Source organism: Ceratotherium simum, chromosome 3, assembly GCF_057802395.1.
Source record: "Ceratotherium simum simum isolate JZ-2026a chromosome 3, ASM5780239v1, whole genome shotgun sequence".
Taxonomy (NCBI): domain Eukaryota; kingdom Metazoa; phylum Chordata; class Mammalia; order Perissodactyla; family Rhinocerotidae; genus Ceratotherium; species Ceratotherium simum.
The window spans coordinates 97,903,403-97,922,585 of record NC_141902.1 but is presented as its reverse complement, the minus strand read 5'-3'; positions in this window follow the sequence as shown (position 1 = coordinate 97,922,585).

The following is a 19,183-nucleotide window of genomic DNA, read 5'->3' as shown; positions in this document are numbered from 1 at the left end:
AATTAGCAAGATGTCTTCTTAAGAGCTTCTACTGTGTTTATTCCCATCAGCAATGAATGAGCTTTCTTATTGTCGTACATCCTCACCAGTAATTTCTATTGTCAGTTTTTGGTCTTTAGCTATTCTACTAGAAAAGTAGAATATATCATTGGTGTTTTAATTTGCTTTTTCAAGGGCCGGCCCCGTGGCTTGGTGGTTGAGTGCGCGCACTCTGATGCTGGCGGCCCGGGTTCGGATCCCGGGCGCGCACCGACGCACCGCTTCTCTGTCCATCCTGAGGCTGGGTCCCACATACAGCAACTAGAAGGATGTGCAGCTATGACATACGACTATCTACTGGGGCTTTGGGGGAAAAAATAAATAAATAAAATTTAAAAAAAATAATTTGCTTTTTCTTAATGCACAATGGATTTTATTTTCCAATAATTCCTTGTTGTTGAACAATTTATATTTGCTTATTTCCCATGTATATATATTTTTTTGATAACATCTATTCATATTTTGGTCTATTTATTTTAATTTGGGGAGTTTGTTTTCTTGTTGCAGAGTTTGTCTGGTTCTTTGAATATTTTGCATGCAAGTCTTTCTTCAGATATGTGTTTTACAAATGTATTCTCCTAGTCAGGAGCTTGTCTTTCCACTCTGTGAATGCTGTCTTTCCCAGATTGGACAGTTTAAATTTAATAAAGTCCACATGATCAATTTTCTTCTTCAAAGATTGTGCTTTTTGTGTTTTATATGAAAACTAATCATCAAACTATAAATCATGAAGATTTTCTCTTAAGTTTCCCAGTATAATTTTTACAGTTTTGCATTTTATATTTAAGTTGATGGGTGATTTAGAGTAAACTTATGTCTAAGGTGCAAAGTTTGTGTCTTTGTTCATTTATTTCCATAGGGTCGTTCTTTTGTATCATCACCACTGGTTGGTGATGACTAGAGACTAAAAGACTAAAGACTAAAAGACTAATTTTTTTTTATGTTGAAGTGCATTTATTCTCTTGACCAAGGTCAAGTTGTCTGTATTTGCAGAGGTCTATGTGTGGACTTTCCATGCTTTTTCATTTACCTATGTGTCTATTCATTTTAAAATATCACGGTCTCTTGATTATTGTAGTATTGTAAAATATCCCAGTCTCTTGACTTTGTAATTAATCTTGAAATTGAGAAATGTGAGTTCATCAATTTGTTCCTTATCAGGATTGTCTAGACTACTCAAGATTTCAAATGATTTTGTCAATATCTACAAAATAGCTTGGTGAGATTTTTATTGGAATTGTACTGGATCTTTAGATCAATTTAAGAAACTTGACATCTTAATAATATTGTGACTTTTGATCATGAGCAAGGAATATATCTCAATAGATTTATTTTTTCCTTTATTGTTTTTAAGAGTGTCTCATATTTTTTCCACAGATATCTGTAAATATTTTATTGAATTTACACTTGAGGATTTCTTTGTGTGTGTGTATTGTAAATGGTATTGTTTCCTATTCCAATTACTTGTTGGTATACAGAAAATCAACTGAATTTTGTATAGTGACTTTGAACTTTGCTTCATGATATCTCTATAAATTCCCATCTGGGTATAGAACAGGGGGCTCCATTTCTGTTTGAACTTCCCAAATCATGGCATTGAATAATCTGAACACTGAATTTCAGCCATCCACCAGAACTGCCAAGGCACATAGCTAGCACTAATAGCCAGGTTTGGCTTCCTGTGCTGCACCGCCATGGCCAGTGGGCAGTGCCTAAATCTGCCAGTTCTGGCTGCTTGGAGTGCAGGAGTGGTCTACATGTGGAGGTCAGCAGTGTCCAGAGTAAGGACAAAAGCTTTCCTCAGGACATAGGAGGTGCTGCTGCAGCTTTGGGACAAATTGAGGCCAAGCTCACCAGGAGGAAAAAGCTTCCTGGCCATGTCCCTGACAGCTGAGGAGGGGGTTTTGCTGCAGTATCTCCTGGATACTTTTCTAAATAGTGAGTATAGAACCTTTCATTTTCTAGAATGTTCTCTCTTTCAGGGTGGCGCATTTTGATCTCCCACAAGGTCAAGAGACTGAGGAAGGCCAGGCCCATTGAATTGGTGCAGGACTCCAGGCATTTCCTCGCCCCTGCATCCCTGGCTATCTTGCTGCCCCTCCCACCCCCATCTGAACCATTTCCCCTGCACTGGGGTCAGGTCCAGCAGGGACAGCAAGGAGATGACCAGGAACCAGCCTCTCTGTGGTGGGGCTGGCCCCAGGGTGGGCATAGAGATGGTGGGGGGAAGGGGGATGGCGTGTGAGATGGCACCAGAGGTGGCAGCAGTGTCTCAGAGGTGGGGGATCTCTGTCTCTGTCTGTCTGTCTGTCTGTCTGTCTGTCTGTCTCTCTCTCTCTCTCTCTCTCTCTCGGACTGAGGAGACGGGAGGGGAGGTACGCCCTGTCCACCTTGCCTACCTCTCCCAAGCGCCCTTCTTTCTCTGGCCTCTCCGGGACCCCTGCAGGCTTGGGTTCAACCTGTCAGGCCAAGGGTACATGCAAGACTGCCAGGGCCTAGGGTGGTCCTCGGGGGTCCTCAGTGAAGGCCCCACCGATAAGCCTCTGACCAGGTGCGTTGCTCTCTCGTGCCAACCAGGTGCAGGTGAACAAGGAACACCGCCATTCTTTACTTGGCTTCAGCTCTGCCTCCCTCCAATCCCCCCACTTCCATTCAGCTTGCCAGCCACTTCCCTTCTTTGGAAGCAGTGGTCTGGTCCTGGTGGCCAAGGTGGACTGGGGTGCATGGTCAAGGCTCTGCTTCAGCCAGCTTCTTCATCCCAGGCCTCATTTCTTCCTGGAAAGACAAAACCATGGCCTCACCCCACGCCCACACTTTTTGACTCCAGCCAGGTAGAGGAAAGGCTCTGTGGAGTCAGAAGGGCCGAGACAGGCATATGACAAAGCAGTGAGTGTGGCCTCAACAGACTGGAGGCCTAGGGAGTGTGGGCCACACTGGGCATGCCCTTCCATTGACAGGTCCCAGCCTCTTCTCTGGAGTCATGAAAACCTGGCCTTCCAAGTGCCCAGGCCATGACTCTGGGGAGATATCCACAATTGAAGCCATGTGTGAGGCCCTCAGCCTGAGTGCGCAGGTGCCACACAGACGGAGAGGACAAAGCTGGCTCACTTCTCCTGCTTTGTCTAAAGGAGGTTGGCTGTCAGGCCGAGCCACCTGGGCCAGGATGTTTTCAGGGGGAAAAGTTCCAGAGGAGAGAGTCCTGGGTCCTGCCACTAAGTTTTCTGGGGGCTGTGCTGTGCCCTGTTGGAGGAGGAAGCTGCCTTGCCACTGATGTGCCAGACCTGGGATCTGGCGCCTTCCCACACCCAGTTCCCTGCCTTGCCCAGGCCTCCCGAGGTAGTAGGATGGTCTTGGCAGTGGTGAGTGAATGGGGCTGGCAGTGAGTGTTTCTTGGGATGGCCTGAAAGAGGCAGGTCCTCTGGGATATGGTGCTTGGAAATGGGCTGCCCCTGGCCAGGTCTATTGAGGGGCCCGCCTCAGGGTCTGTAGACAGAGGGACCCCCGGATTGTTCAATTGGCACAGGACTATTCTTAAATGCCTTAGAGAAAACACTTTCTTCTCCTGGCTTTTAAGAAGATGGTAAGAAGCATCTCTCTATCTGAGTGGCAATCACGAATATAGCTGAGTTAAACTGTGGATAAAAGGCATTCCTGGAAGTAATTTCATGCCCAGTCTTCCTTCATTCCAGCTCCTAAGGATCGCCTAGCAAAAGCAGGTTTTGCACAGGACCATGAAGAACCTTGAGTGAGAATCTCACTCACATGCTTTACAGAGGGCACTTTATTATCCTGGCTTGTAAGTGCATGATTTGTAACACCTTTGTTTCTGAGTGGCAATCACCACCACAGCTGAGTTAAACTGTGTATCACTCCCATTCCTGTAAATAACTTCATGCGCAGTCTTCATTCCTTCCAGCTGCTCAGATCACCTTCCGAAAGCATGTATAGGACAGGACGTTGTAGGGCGTTGAGACAGAATCTCACTCACTTGTCTGTCAGAACGCATTTTCTAATCCTGGATTCTAAGTACATGTTTAGCAACATGTTTGTATCTGAGAGACAATCACTACTACAGCTGAGCTAAACTAAGAATAACACCCATTCCTGGAAGTAACTTTGTGTCCAATCTCTCTTAAGTCCGGCTCCTAAGGATTGCCTTCACAAAGCAAGTTTGGAACAGGGCCTTGTACAGCCATTAGAAAGAATCTCACTCAGAAGAGATAGAGAATGCACTTTCTGATCCCGGATTCTAACTAGGTGGTTAGGAACATGTTTGTGTCTGATGGCAAGCATTACCACAGCTGAGCTAAACTCAGTATAACACCCATTGCTGGAAATAAGTAGATGCCTATTCCCTCTTCCTTCCAGAAACTAAGAATCGCCCTTCCAAATCATGTTTGAAAACAGGGCACTGTAGGGCCTTGAGACAGAACCTCTCTGAAATGCCTTAGAGAACACACTTTCTCATCCCAGTGTGTAAGATAATGGTTAGAAACATCTTTGTATTTGAATGGCAAGCACTAACTACAGCTGAGGTAAACCACATAGAACACCCTTTGTAGAGGTAACTCAAACCAAATCTCCCTTTCCTATAGCTCCTAAGGATCGCTTTCCCAAAGAAGTTTTGGAAACAAGGCTGTGAAGGGCCTTGAGAGGGAACATCTCTAACATGTCTAAGAGAAGGCACTTTTCTTATTAGGGCTTGTAAGTAGATTGTAAAAAACATCTTTGTAACTGAGTGGCAATCACTACTACAGCTGAGTTAAACTGTGTATTACACCCATTCCTGGAAGTAACTTCATGCCCCATCTCCCTTCCTTCCAGATCCTAAGGATCGCCTTCCCTAAGCAGGTTTTGCACGGGGCTATGTAGGGCCTTCAGAGAAAATAAACTCACATACCTTAGAGAAGGCACTTTCTTATCCGACATTGTAAGTAGATGGTAAGAAAAATCTTTGTATCTGAGTGGCAATCACTGCTATAGCTGAGTTAGCCTATGTATAACACCCATTCCTGGAAGCAGCTTCATGCCCAATCTCCCTTTCTTCCAGCTCCTATGGATCACCTTGACAAAGCACATATGCAACAGGGCCTGGAGGGGCCTTGAGGTAGGACCTCTCTCAAATGTCTTATAGAACACACTTTCCTATCTCGGGTTTTAAGTAGATGGTTAGAAACATCTTTGTATCTGAGTGGCAATCACTATTAAAGCTGAGCTAAACTATGTATAACACCCAGTTCCAGAAATAACTTCAGGCCCAAATTCCCTTCCTTCCAGCTTCTATGTTTCACCTTGCCAAAGCATGTATGGAACAGTGCTTTGTAGTGCTTTGAGATAGGACCTCTCTCAAATGTCCTAGAGAACACATTTTATTATCCCATGTTATAAGTGGATGGAAGGAAACATCTTTGTATCTTAGTGGCAATAATTACTACATCTGAGTTAAACTATGAATAACACCCATTCTTTGAAATAACTTCGTGCTCAATCTCCTTTCCTTCTAGGTGCTATGGATCACCTTCCCAAAGCAAGTACATAATTGGGCCTTATAGGGTCTTGAGACATAACATCTCTCAAATGCCTAAAAGAACACACTTTCTTAATTGGCACTGTAAGTAGATGGTTAGAAACATCTTCATATTTGAGAGGTAATGACTACTACAGCTGAGTTAAAATATATATAACACTCATTCCTGGAAGTAACTTTATGCCCAAACTCCCTTCAATCCAGTTCCCAACAATGGCCTTCCCAAAGCCCATTTCACACAGGGCCATTTAGGGCTGTGTGAGAGAATCTCACTGACATGCCTTAGAGATGGCAGTTTATTATCTGGGCTTGTAAGTAGATGGTAAGAAACATCTTTATATCTGAGTGGCAATCACTACTACAGCTGAGTTAAACTACATATAAAACCCATTCCTGGAGGTAACTTCATGCCAAATCTCCCTTCTTTCCAGCTCCTAAGGATCGCCTACCCAAAGCAGACCTGGAAACAGGACCATGTTGGGCCTTGAGAGAGAATCTCACTCACATGCCTTAGAGAAGGCACTTTCTGATACCGGATTCTAAGTAGATGGTTAGGAACATGTTGCTATCTAAGTGTAAATCACTACTACAGCTGAGTTAAACTATGTATAAAACCCATTCCTGGAAGAAACTTCATGGCCAAACTTGCTTCCTTCCAGCTCCTAAGGATCACCTTCCCAAACAGATGGAAACAGGACCGTGTATTGCCTTGAGACAGAATCTCACTCACAAACCATAGAGAAGGCACTTTCTGATACCAGATTCTACGTATGTGGTTAGGAACATGTTTGTATCTGAATGGCAAGCATTCCTACAGCTGAGCAAAACTATGTATAACACCAATTCCTGGTAATAGCTTCATTCCAAATCTCCTTTCCTTTCAGCTGCTATGAATCACCTTGCACAAGCACATATGAAACAAGGCCTTGTAGTGCCTTGAAACAGGACTTCTCTCAAATGTCTTAGAGAACACACTTCCTTATCCTGGGTTGGAAGTAGATGGTAGGAAACATCTTTCTATCTGAGTGGCAATCACTATTACAGCTGAGTTAACACCTGTATAACACCCATTCTTAGAGGTAACTTCATGCCCAATATCCCTTCCTCCCAGCTCCTAAGGATCCCATTCCCAAAGCAGTTTTGGAAAAAGGACAGTGTAGTGCCTTGTGAGGGAATCTCACTCACATGCCTTAGAGAAGGCACTTTATTATCCAGGCTTGTAAGTATATGGTTAGGAACATGTTCTTATCTGAATGGCAATCACTACTACAGCTGAGGTAAACTATGTATAATGCTCACTCCTGGAACTATATTCATGCCCAATCTCCACCAATTCCAGCTCCTATGGATCATCTTCACAAAGAAGTTTTGGAACTAGGACTGTGTAGTGACTTGAGATAGAATCGCATTCACAAGCCATAGAGAATGCACTTTCTGACACAAGATTCTACATAGTCAGGAAAATATTTGTATCTGAGTGGCAAGCATTACTACAGCTGACCTAACTATGGATAACACCCATCCATGGAAATAACTTCATGCCCAAACTCCCTTCATTCTAGTTCCTATGGATCAGCTTGATAGCACATATGGAACGGGGCTTTTCAGGGACTTGAGACAGGACCTGTCTCAAATGTCTTAGCACACTTTCTTACACTGGGTTGTAAGTAGATGGTAGGAAACATCTTTGTATCTGAATGGCAATCACTACCACAACTGAGTTAACCCAAGTACAACACCCATTCCTGGAGGTAAAATCATGCCCAATCTCCCTCCATCCAGGTGCTATGGATTGCCTTTCCAAAACAAGTATAGAACAGGGTCTTGTATGGCCTTGAGACATAATTGCTATCAAATGCCTTAGAGCACACACTTTTTTATGCTGGGTTGTAAATAGATTACCAGAAACATCTTTGTATGTTATTGGCAACCATTACTACAGCTGAGTTAAACTATGTATAACACCCATTCTGGGAAGTAATTTCATGCCTAATCTCCCTTCCTTCCAGCTCCTAAGGATCTCCTGCCAAAAGCAGATTTGGAAAGAGGACAGCGTATTGCCTTGAGACAGAATCTCACTCACAATTCACTCACAGCTGGTTCAACTACATATAACACTCATTCCTGGAGGTCACTTCATGCCCCATCTCCCTTCATTCTAGCTCCTAAGGATTACCTTACCCAAACAGGCTTGGAAACAGGGCTGTGTAGGGCCTAGAAACAGGACTACTCACAAATGCCTTAGAGAACACACTTTCTTCTCTGGGCTCATAAGATGATGGTAAGAAACATCTTTGTACCTCAGGGGCAAACATTGCTAAAGCTGAGTCAAACTATGTATAACACTCATTCCTGGAAGTAACTGCATGTCCGATCACATTTCCTTCCAGCTCCTAATGATTGCCATCTTGAAGCAGATTTAGAAAAGGGACACGTAAGTTCTTGAGGGAGAATCACACTCACATGCCTCAGCAAAGGCATTTTCTTATCCTGGCCTGTAAGTATATGGTTAGGAACATGTTTGTACCTAAGTGGCAATCATTACTACAGCTGAGCTAATCTATGTCTAAAACACATTCCTGGAAATAATTGCATGCCCAAGTTCCCTTCCTTCCAGCTGCTAGAGATCTCCTTCCCAAAGCAGGTTTGGAAACAAGACTGCGTAGTGCATTGAGACAGAATCTCACTCAGAAGCCATAGAGAATGCATTTTCTGATCCCAGATTCTAAGTAGATGGTTAGGAACATGTTGGCATCTGAGTGGCAATCATTATCACAGCTGAGCTAAACTTAGTATAACACCCATTCCTGGAAATAACTGAGTTCCCCATCTCCCCTCCTTCCAGCACCTTAGAATCACCTTCCCAAAGCAGATATGGATACAAGGCTGTGTAGGTCCTTGAGACAGGAACTCTCTCGAATACCTTGGGGAACTCACACTCATATCCCAGGTTCTAAGTTGATGGTAAGAAACATCTCTGTTTCTGAGTGACAATCATTACTACAGCTGAGTTTATTGATGTATAACATCCATTCCTGGAAGTAACTTCATGCAAAACTCCCTTCCACCCAGCTCCTAATGATCGCCTTCCCAAAGCAGCTTTTGCCCAGGGCCATGTAGGGTCTTGAAAGAGTATCTCACTGACACGCCTTAGAGAAGGCACTTTATAAACCAGCTTGTAAGTAGATGGTAAGAAATATCTTTCTATCTGACAGGCAATCACTACTACAGCTGAGTTAAATGATGGATAACACCCATTCGTAGAAGTAACTTCATGGCCAATCTCCCTTCCTGCCAGCTCCTAAGGATTGCCTTCCCAAAGCAGGTTTTGCACAGGGCCATGTAGTGCTTTGAGAGAGAATCTCACTCCTAGCCATCTACTTACAGCCCAGGATAAGAAAGTGCTTTCTTGATGGCATGTGAGTGAGACTATCTCTCAAGGTCCTACATAGCCCTGTTTCCCAACTTGCTTTGGGAGGACAATCCTTAGGAGCTAAAGGAAGGCAGATTGGGCATGAATTTACTTCCAGGAATGGGTGTTATACATAGTTTAAGTCAGCTATAGTAGTGACTGCCAGTCGTATACAAACATACTTCTAACCATCTACGTAGAACCTGGTATCAAAAACTGCATTCTCTAAGGCTTGTGAGTGAGGTTCTGTCTCATGGCACTACACAGTCCCTTTTCCAAACCTGGTTTGGGAAGGCGATCCTTAGGAGCAGGAAGAAAGGGAGATTGGCTGTGAAGTTACATCCAGGAAGGGGTGTTATACATACTTTAACTCAGCTGAGCTAGTGATTGCCACTCAGATACAAAGATGTTTCCTACCATCTACTTACAAACTGAGGTCAGCAAGTGTGTTCTCTAAGACATTTGAGTGGGGTACTGTCTCAATTCCCTACAAGGCCCCATCCATATGTGCTTTCACAAGGTGATCCATAGCAGCTGGAAGGAAAGGAGATTGGGGATGAAGCAATTTAGAGGATTGGGTGTTATACATAGTTTAGCTGTGCTGTAGTAATGTTTGCCACTCTTGTGCAAACATGTTCCTAACCATCTACTTACAAGCAAGGTTAATAAAGTGCCTTCCCTAAGCCATATGAGTCAGATTCCCTCAAAAGGCAATACACAGTCCTGTTTCCAAAGCTGCTTTGTGAAGGCGATCCTTAGGACCTGGAAGGAAGTGAGACTGGGCATGATGTTTTATCCAGGAATGGGTGATATGCATAGGTTAGCTCAGCTGTAGTAATTATTAGCTCTAAGATGCAAAGATGTTTCCTTCCACCTATTTACATCCAGTGAAAATAAAGTTTGTCTTGTGAGACATTTGGGAGAGATGTTGTCTCAAGACCATACAAGTCCCTGTTCCATACGTGCTTTGGCAAGGTGATCCATAGCATCTGGAAGGAATGGAGTTTGGGCATGATCTTATTTGCAGGAATGGGTGTCACACATAGATTTGCTCAGCTGTAGTAATAATTTCCAGTCAAATACAAACATATTACTAAACATATACTTACAAGGCAGGGTAAGAAAGTGCCTTCTCTAAGGCATGACCTTGTGATTCTCTCTAAAGGCCCTATATGACCCTGTTTCCAAACCTTCTTTGGGAAGGCAATAATCAGGAGTTGGAAGGAATGGAGATTGGGTATGATATTACTTCTAGGAATGGCTGTTATCCATAGTTTCACTCAGCTCTAGAAGTGATTGCTACTCAGGTCCAAAGAAGTTTCTTACAATCTAAATAGAAGCCAGGACAAGAAAGTGCGTTCTCTAAGGCATGAGGGTGTGATTCTCTCTCAAGGCCCAACAGGGTCCTGTTTCCAAACCTGCTTTGTGAAGGAGATCCTTAGATGCTGGAAGGAAGGGAGATTGGGCATGAAGTCACTTCCAGGAATGGGTGTTATCCATAGTGTCACTCAGTTCTCGTAGTGATTGACAATCTGATAAAAAGATGTTACCTACAATCTACTTACAAGCTGGGATAAGAAAGTGCCTTCTCTAAGGGATGTGAGTGAGATTCTCTCTCAAGGCTCTTCAAGGCTCTGTTACCAAACTTGCTTTGGGAAGATGATCCTTAGCAGTGGGAAGGAAGGGAGAAAGGGCATGAAGTTACTTTCAGGAGAGGGTGTTATATATAGTTTAACTGGGCTGTAGTAGTGATTGCCACACAGATACAAAGATAAGTATTACCATCTACTTACAAGGCTGGATAATAAACTGCTTTGTTTAAGGCATGTGAGTGAGATTCTCTCTCGATGCCCTACATGGCCCTGTGCAAAACTTGCTTTGGGAAGGGGATACTTAGGAGCAGGAAGGAAGGGAGATTGAGCATGAAGTTACTTCCAGGAATGGGTGTTATACATAGTTTAATTCTGCTGTAGTAATGAGTGCCACTCATATACAAACATGTTCCTAATAATCTACTTAGAATCCAGTATCAGAAATTCATTCACTATGGCTTGTAAGTGAGATTCTTTCTCAAGGTACTACACAGTCCTGTTTCCAAACTTTCTTTGGGAATTCAATCCTTAGGAGCTGGAAGGAAGGGAGACTGCACCTGAAGTTACTTCCAGGCATGGGTGTTTTACATAGTTTAACTCAGCTGTAGTAGTGTTTGCCATTCAGATACAAAGATGTTTCTTACAATCTACTTACAAGCTGGGATGAGAAAGTGCCTTATCTAAGGCATGTGATTAAGGTTCTCTCTACGCCTTATATGGCACTGTGCAAAACCTGCTTTGGGAAGGCGATCCTTAGGAGCTGGAAGGAAGGGAGACAGGGCATGACGTTACTTCCAAGAATGAATGTTAGACATAGTTTAACTCAGCTGTAGGAATGATTGCCACTCACATACAAAGTTTTTTTTTACCGTCCACTTACAAGGTGTGAGAAGAAAGTGTGTTCTCTAAGTCATTTGAGAGTGGTCCTGTCTCAAGGTCCTACACGACCATGTATCAAAAGCTGCTCTTGGAAGGTGATCCTTAGGAGTTGGAAGGAAGGGAGATTGGGCACAAAGTTATGTCTAGGAATGAGTGTTATACCTAGCTTAGATCAGCCTTAGTAGTGCTTGCCACTCAGATACAAACATTTTCCTAACCATCTACTCAGAATCCGGTATCAGAAATTGTGTTCTTTATGGCGTGTGGGTGAGAATCTTTCTCAAGGCAATACACTGTACTGTTTCCAAACCTTCTTTGGGAAGGTGATTCTTACGAATTGGAACAATGGAGATGGGCATAAAGTTACTTCCAGGCATGAGTGTTATACATCATTTAACTCAAATGTAGTAGTGATTGCCACTCATATACACAGAGATTTCTTTTTTTTTTAATTTTTTGTTTATTGCGGTAACATCAGTATATAACATTGTATAAATTTCAGGTGTACATCATTTTACTTCTATTTCTGCATAGATTACATCATGTTCACCACCCAAATATTAATTACAATCCATCACCACACACATGTGCCAATTTATCCCTTTCGCCCTCCTCCCTCCGCCCTTCCCCTCTGGTAACCACCAATCCAATCTCTGTCTCTATGTGTTTGTTTATTGTTGTTATTATCTACCACTTAATGAAGGAAATCATATGGTATTTGACTTTCTCCCTCTGACTTATTTCACTTTACATAATACCCTCAATGTCCATCCATGTTGTCACAAATGGCTAGATTTCATCGTTTCTTACGGCTGAGTAGTATTCCATTGTGTATATATACCACATCTTCTTTATCCATTCGTCCCTTGGTGGGCACCTAGGTTGCGTCCAAGTCTTGGCTATTGTGAATAATGCTGCAATGAACACAGGGGTGCATGTATCTTCACGCATTGGTGTTTTCAAGTTCTTTGAATAAATACACAGCAATGGAATAGCTGGATCATATGGTAGATCTATCATTGATTTTTTGAGGAATCTCCATACTGTTTTCCATAGTGGCTGCACCAGTTTGCACTCCCACCAGCAGTGTATGAGAGTTCTGTTCTCTCCACATCCAACACATGTTTTTTCCTGTCTTGTTAATTATAGCCATTCTGACGGGCATGAGGTGATATCTCATTGTAGTTTTGATTTGCATTTCCCAGATAGTTAATGATTTTGAACATCTTTTCATGTGTCTTTTGGCCATCTGTATATCTTCTTTGGAGAAGTGTCTGTTCAGGTCTTTTGCCCATTTAGTAAATGGGTTGTCAGTTTTTTTGTTGTTGAGATGCATGAGTTCTTTATATATTTTAGAGATTAACCCCTTATGAGATGTATGGTTTGCAAATATATTCTCCCAATTGTTAGGTTGTCTTTTCGAGTTGTTGATGGTTTCCTTTGCTGTGCAGAAGCTTTTTAGTTTGATGTAGTCCCATTTGTTTATTTTTCGTATTGTTTCTCTTGCCAGGTCAGACATGGTGCTTGAAAATATGTTGCTAAAACCAATGTCGAAGAGTGTACTGCCTATGTTTTCTTCTAGAAGTTTCATAGTTTCAGGTCTTACATTCAAGTCTTTAATACATTTTGAGTTAATTTTTGTGTATGGTGTAAGGTAAGGATCTACTTTCATTTTTTTGCATATGGCTATCCAGTTTTCCCAACGCCATTTGTTGAAGAGACTATCTTTTCTCCATTGTATGTTCTTGGCTCCTTTGTCAAAGATTAGCTGTCCATAGATGTGTGGGTTTATTTCTGAGCATTCGATTCTATTCCATTTATCTGTGTGTCTGTTTTTGTGCCAGTACCATGCTGTTTTGGTTACTATAGCTTTGTAGTATATTTTGAAATCAGGGAGCATGATACCTCCAGCTTTGTTCTTTTTTCTCAGGATTCCTTTACCTATTTGGGGTCTTTTGTTGTTCCATATAAATTTTAGGATTCTTTGTTCTATTTCTATGAAAAATGTTGTTGAAACTTTGATAGGGATTGCATTGAATTTATAGATGGCTTTAGGAAGTATGGACATCTTAACTATGTTAATTCTTCCAATCCAAGAGCATGGAATATCTTTCCTTTTCTTTGTGTCTTCTTCAATTTCTTTCAGTAATGTTTTATAGTTTTCGGTGTACAGATCTTTCACCTCTTTGGTTAAGTTTATTCCTAGGTATTTTATTCTTTTTGTTGCAATTGTAAATGGGGTTGTATTCTTAATTTCTCTTTCTGCTACTTTGTTGTTAGTGTATAGAAATGCAACTGATTTTTGTATGTTGATTTTGTATCCTGCAACTTTACCGTATTCGTTTATTACTTCTAAGAGTTTTCTGGTGGATTCTTTAGGGTTTTCTATATATAAAATCATGTCATCTGCAAATAGTGACAGTTTCACTTCTTCCTTTCCAATTTGGATCCCTTTTATTTTTCTTGCCTGATTGCTCTGGCTAGGACTTCCAGTACTATGTTAAATAGGAGTGGTGACAGTGGGCATCCTTGTCTGGTTCCTGTTCTTAGAGGGATAGCTTTCAGTTTTTCACCATTGAGGATGAGATTAGCTGTGGGTTTGTCATATATGGCCTTTATTATGTTGAGGTACTTTCCTTCTATACCCATTTTATTCAGAGTTTTTATCATAAATGGATGCTGTATCTTGTCAAATGCTTTCTCTGCATCTATTGAGATAATCATGTGATTTTTATTCTTCATTTTATTAATGTGGTGTATTATGTTGATTGATTTGCGAATGTTGAACCATCCCTGCATACCTGGAATAAATCCCACTTGATCATGGTGTATAATCTTTTTAACGTATTGTTGTATGCGATTTGCTAATATTTTGTTGAGGATTTTTGCATCGATGTTCATCAGTGATATTGGCCTGTAATTTTCTTTTTTTGTGCTGTTCTTGTCTGGTTTTGGTATCAGGGTAATGTCGGCTTCGTGGTATGAGTTAGGGAGCTCCCCCCCCTCCTCAATTTTTTAGAAGAGTTTTAGAAGGATAGGTATTAAGTCTTCTTTGAATGTTTGGTAGAATTCACCAGGGAAGCTGTCTGGTCCTGGACCTTTATTTTTTGGGAGGTTTTTGATGACTATTTCAATCTCCTTACTAGTGATTGGTCTATTCAAATTCTCTACTTCTTCTTGATCCTGTTTTGGAAGGTTGTATGATTCTAAGAATTTACCCATTTCTTCCAGATTGTTGAATTGGTTGGCATATAGCTTTTCATAGTATTGTCTGATAATCTTTTGTATTTCTGAGGTGTCTGTTGTAATTTTTCCTCTTTCATTTCTGATTTTACTTATTTGTGTCTTCTCTCTTTTTTTCTTGGTGAGTCTAGCTAAAGGTTTGTCAATTTTGTTTATCTTTGCAAAGAACCACCTCTTGGTTTTATTAATTTTTTCTATTTTTTTTTAGTGTCCATTTCATTTATTTCTGCTCGGATTTTTATTATTTCCCTTCTTCTACTGATTTTGGGCTTTGTTTGTTCTTCTTTTTCCAGTTCTTTTACGTGCATTGTTAGATTGTTTATTTGAGATTTTTCTTGTTTGTGGAGATAGCCCTGTATTGCTATAAACTTCCCTCTTAGACCACTTTTGCTGTATCCCATAAATTCTGGCATGTCGTATTTTCGTTTTCATTTGTCTCCAGGTATTTTTTGATTTCTTCATTGACCCAGTCGTTGTTCAGTAGCATTTTGTTTAATCTCCACGTATTTGTGGCTTTTCTGATTTTCTTCCTATAGTTGATTTCTAGATTCATACCGTTGTGGTCAGAAAAGATGCTTGGTATTATTTCAATCTTCTTAAATTGATGGAGACTCGTTTTGTGCCTAACATGTGATCAATCCTGGATAATGTTCCATGTGCATTTGAAAAGAACATGTATTCTTTGGTTTTTGGATGGAATGCTCTGTATATATCTACTAGGTCCATCTGTTCTAGTGTGTCATTTAAGGCCAATGTTTCCTTATTGATCTTCTGTTTGGATGATCTATCCATTGGTGTAAGTGGAGTGTTAAAGTCCCCTACTATTATTATGTTACTGTCTATTTCTGTTTTTATGTCTGTTAATAATTGCTCTGTATATTTAGGTGCACCTACATTGGGTGCGTAGATATTTACAAGTGTTATATCCTCTTGTTGGATTGTTCCCTTGATTGTTATGTAATGCCCTTCTTTGTCTCTTTTTACAGTTTTTCTTTTAAAGTCTATTTTTCTGATATGAGTACTGCTACCTCAGCTTTCTTTTCATTGCCATTTGTGTGGAGTATCTTTTTCCATCCTTTCACTTTCAGTTTGTGAGTGTCTTTAGGTCTGAAGTGTGTCTCTTGTATGCAGCATATATATGGGTCTTGATTTTTTATCCAATCAGCCACCCTATGCCTTTTAATTGGGGCATTTAGTCCATTGACATTTAAAGTAGCTATTGATAAGTATGTACTTACTGCCATTTTTTAACTTTTTTTCTCAGTGTTTTAGTAGTCCTTCTCTGTTCCTTTCTCCTTCTATACAGAATTAATGGTCTCTTGTGACCTCTGTCTCAAAGCTCTACTCTTTAACTTCCCTCCTCCCTCCTTTTATGTTTTTAATATCATATCTCACCTCTTTTTTGTGCATTTGTTTCCATTGCCCTCTTATCATGGAAATAGATAATTTTTCCTATTTGTGGTCTTCTCTTTTCCCCTTAAATCAGTCCCTTTAACACTTCTTGTAGCACTGGTTTCTTGGAGAAAAACTCCTTTAATTTTTGCTTGTCTGGGAAATTTTTGATCTCTCCTTCCATTTTGAATGATAATCTTGCTGGGTAGAGTATTCTTGGCTGTCAGTTTTTTCCTTTTAGCACTTTAAATATATAGTGCCACTCTCTTCTAGCCTGTAAGGTTTCTGCTGAGAAGTCAGCTGATAGCCTTATGGGGTTTCCTTTGTATGTAACTTGTATTTCTCTGGCAGCTTTTAAGATTCTCTCTTTATCTTTAATTCTAGACATTTTGATTATGATGTGTCTTGGTGTGGGCCTCTTTGGGTTTATCTTGTTTGGGGCTCTCTGTGCTTCCTGTACCTGGATGTCTGTTTCCTTCCTTAGGTTAGGGAAGTTTTCATCTATCATTGCTTGAAATAGATTCTCTGACCCTTTGTCTCGTTCTTCTCCTTCCAGGATACTTATAACACGGATGTTAGTGTGCTTGATGTTGTCCCAGAGGTCCCTTAGACTGTCCTCACTCTTTTTAATTCTTTTCTCTTTTACCTGTTCAGCTTGCGTAATTTCTTCTAGTCTTTCATCCAGCTTGCAGATCCGTTCTTCTGTATCTTCTACTCTGCTTTTGAGTCCCTCTAGTGAATTCTTCATTTCCAGTATCGTATTCTTCATTTCTGATTGGTTCTTTTTTATAGCTTCCATTTCTTTGTTGACATTCTCACTGAGTTCATCTATTCTTCTCCCCACATCAGTGAGCATCCTTAACACTCTTTCTTTGAACTCTCTGTCAGGTAGGTTGCTCATTTCTGTTTCACTGAGTTCCTTTTCTGGAGTTTTGTCCTGTTCCCTTATTTGGAATGTATTCCTTTGCCCCTTCATTTTGCCTCTTTCCCTGTGCTTGTGTCTACATATTAGGTAGGTCACCTACATCTCCTGCTCTTGGATAGGTGACCTTATACAAGTGACGCCTTAGCAGTCCTGCAGTGTGCTTCCCTCAGTTCTCAATGTTCCAGGGGTGACCCCTATGTGGGCTAGGTGTGTCCTGTTGTGGCCTGTTTGCTCTCCTTGTATGCGCCCAGGTAGGCCAATGTATGCTCCTGGTCAGCTGTTGTAATGCTCAGCTGTTTGTAGTTGTTGTAGGCCCTTCAGTCTCTTTATCAGGTGTGCGGGGCCCCAGCACAGTTGGCTATAAGTTCTAATATCACATTTGTGTTGCAGTATATCTTTTAAGTGAGTAAGCCCCCAGCGTGGCAGGTTGTTAGGCTCAGGGCCTTACAATTGCTATAAGCCTCCAGCCTTTAGGTCTCTTGTCAGCTCTCTGAGGATTGCAGCTGGGTGGGGCTGGCCTCAGGCACAGGAGCACCCAGTCATTTCAGACTTTGGAACATGGGGCAAACCCCCTATGTGGGTCTTTGAGAAGCACAAGTCTTCTGCAGCTGACAAGCCCTGCCGCCCACAGGTCCACACACACAGTCAACACAGTCCTGCCCTGTGTGTGCTCCCTGACCTCCCGAAGTGGACCCAGTCTCTCCACGGCAGGAGCCCCACACACTCCACCACTGTCCCACACTCTCCACCCGCTCCTTGTGCACACCCTGCCCCACTGAAGTGGGCTCAGTTGCCAGGCTGCAGAGAATCCAGTCACCAATATATGCAGGCCTTCAAGTTGCCTGAGGGCTTGTTGTTGGGTGGAGCCAGGCTCTAGGGTGGGCTGCCCTCCCTGGTTGAGCTGGATTAAATCAGTGCTCTAATGGGTGGGGCAGACCTGGGCTAGTAGGCCCCACAGAGAACTCCAATGGCGTTTGTGTTAGCAAGCCCACACTAGACCACAACAATGGCTGCCACCAATGTCCCAGTCCCTGGAGAAGTCTCACCTCTCACTGAGATGCACTCAGGACCTATCAGTTGAGTCTCTTTTCACCAAAGCACTATGCACCTTTCTTTCTGGTGATTTTAGGATGCTTTCTGAAATGGGTGAGTTTGTACGCACTTCTTTTAAGAGCCAGTTTTAATTTCTTTGTGAACCAGATTTTCTAGGAGTACTCCCCAATGTTTTAGTAGCAGGCAAAGTCAGATATTATGCCACTCACCTCGATTGTGCTGGGTCCACAAAATGCCCACAGCAGGGGTGCTCCCCGGCTCAGGGCCCCAAGCCTCCAGGGAGGCTGCGTACCTTTGGGCTGCTCCCCGGTGGCTGTGAAGCTGGCAGCTTGTGAAGGCAGTGTTTTTTCTCTCCAGAAGGGAGTTTCTGCCTCTTCCACCTCAATTAGTATTGTCCTTTGTTGCGGGAGTTCCTCTTATTCAGTTTTCAGTTCTGTCTCAGGGGTAATTTTTCCATGAGTAGTTGTAAATTGGCTGTGTCCGCGGGAGGAGGTGAGTTCAGAGTCTGCCTACACTGCCATCTTGACTCTAACTTTCTTAAGTAAGACTTAAAGACAATTTTATCCAATAAAGTCATGCCAATTTTATCTAATTTTTTTTTTATGGTCTCATAATTTGCAAACTGAGCATATCTATACGTCTCAAAGATATTTAGATTCTTTTCAGGCTTAAATGTGATGTACACATTTTTCTGAGAATTTATGCTGAAGACCATTTCCCTCAAGTTAACAGATATTTAGAAAAAAATATATCGAATTTAATGACTGACATAGCTCCACAAGGAATGCCAAAGTCTATAGACCTGAAATTCAAGAGGTATTTACAATTCAAATTCACAAATTTTAGTTGAATATGTAGAGTCCTGAAATGAGAGATTAAGAATGCTCACATACTTACAGTTTGAAATAACTAACATATATATGGGTATAAAATTGGCATTTTACCTTACATTGTATAAAATATTTTCACCTGTAACTAAGAATTTCTTATTTGATCTATAAAGCAGCCCTGAATATCATATCATCTAAAATTAATATTAATGGGAACCAAGGCTCTGAGAGTTTGGGGGGAGAATACAGGATAAGAGAATTAATTAATATCATGGCCAGGAGAACTCAATT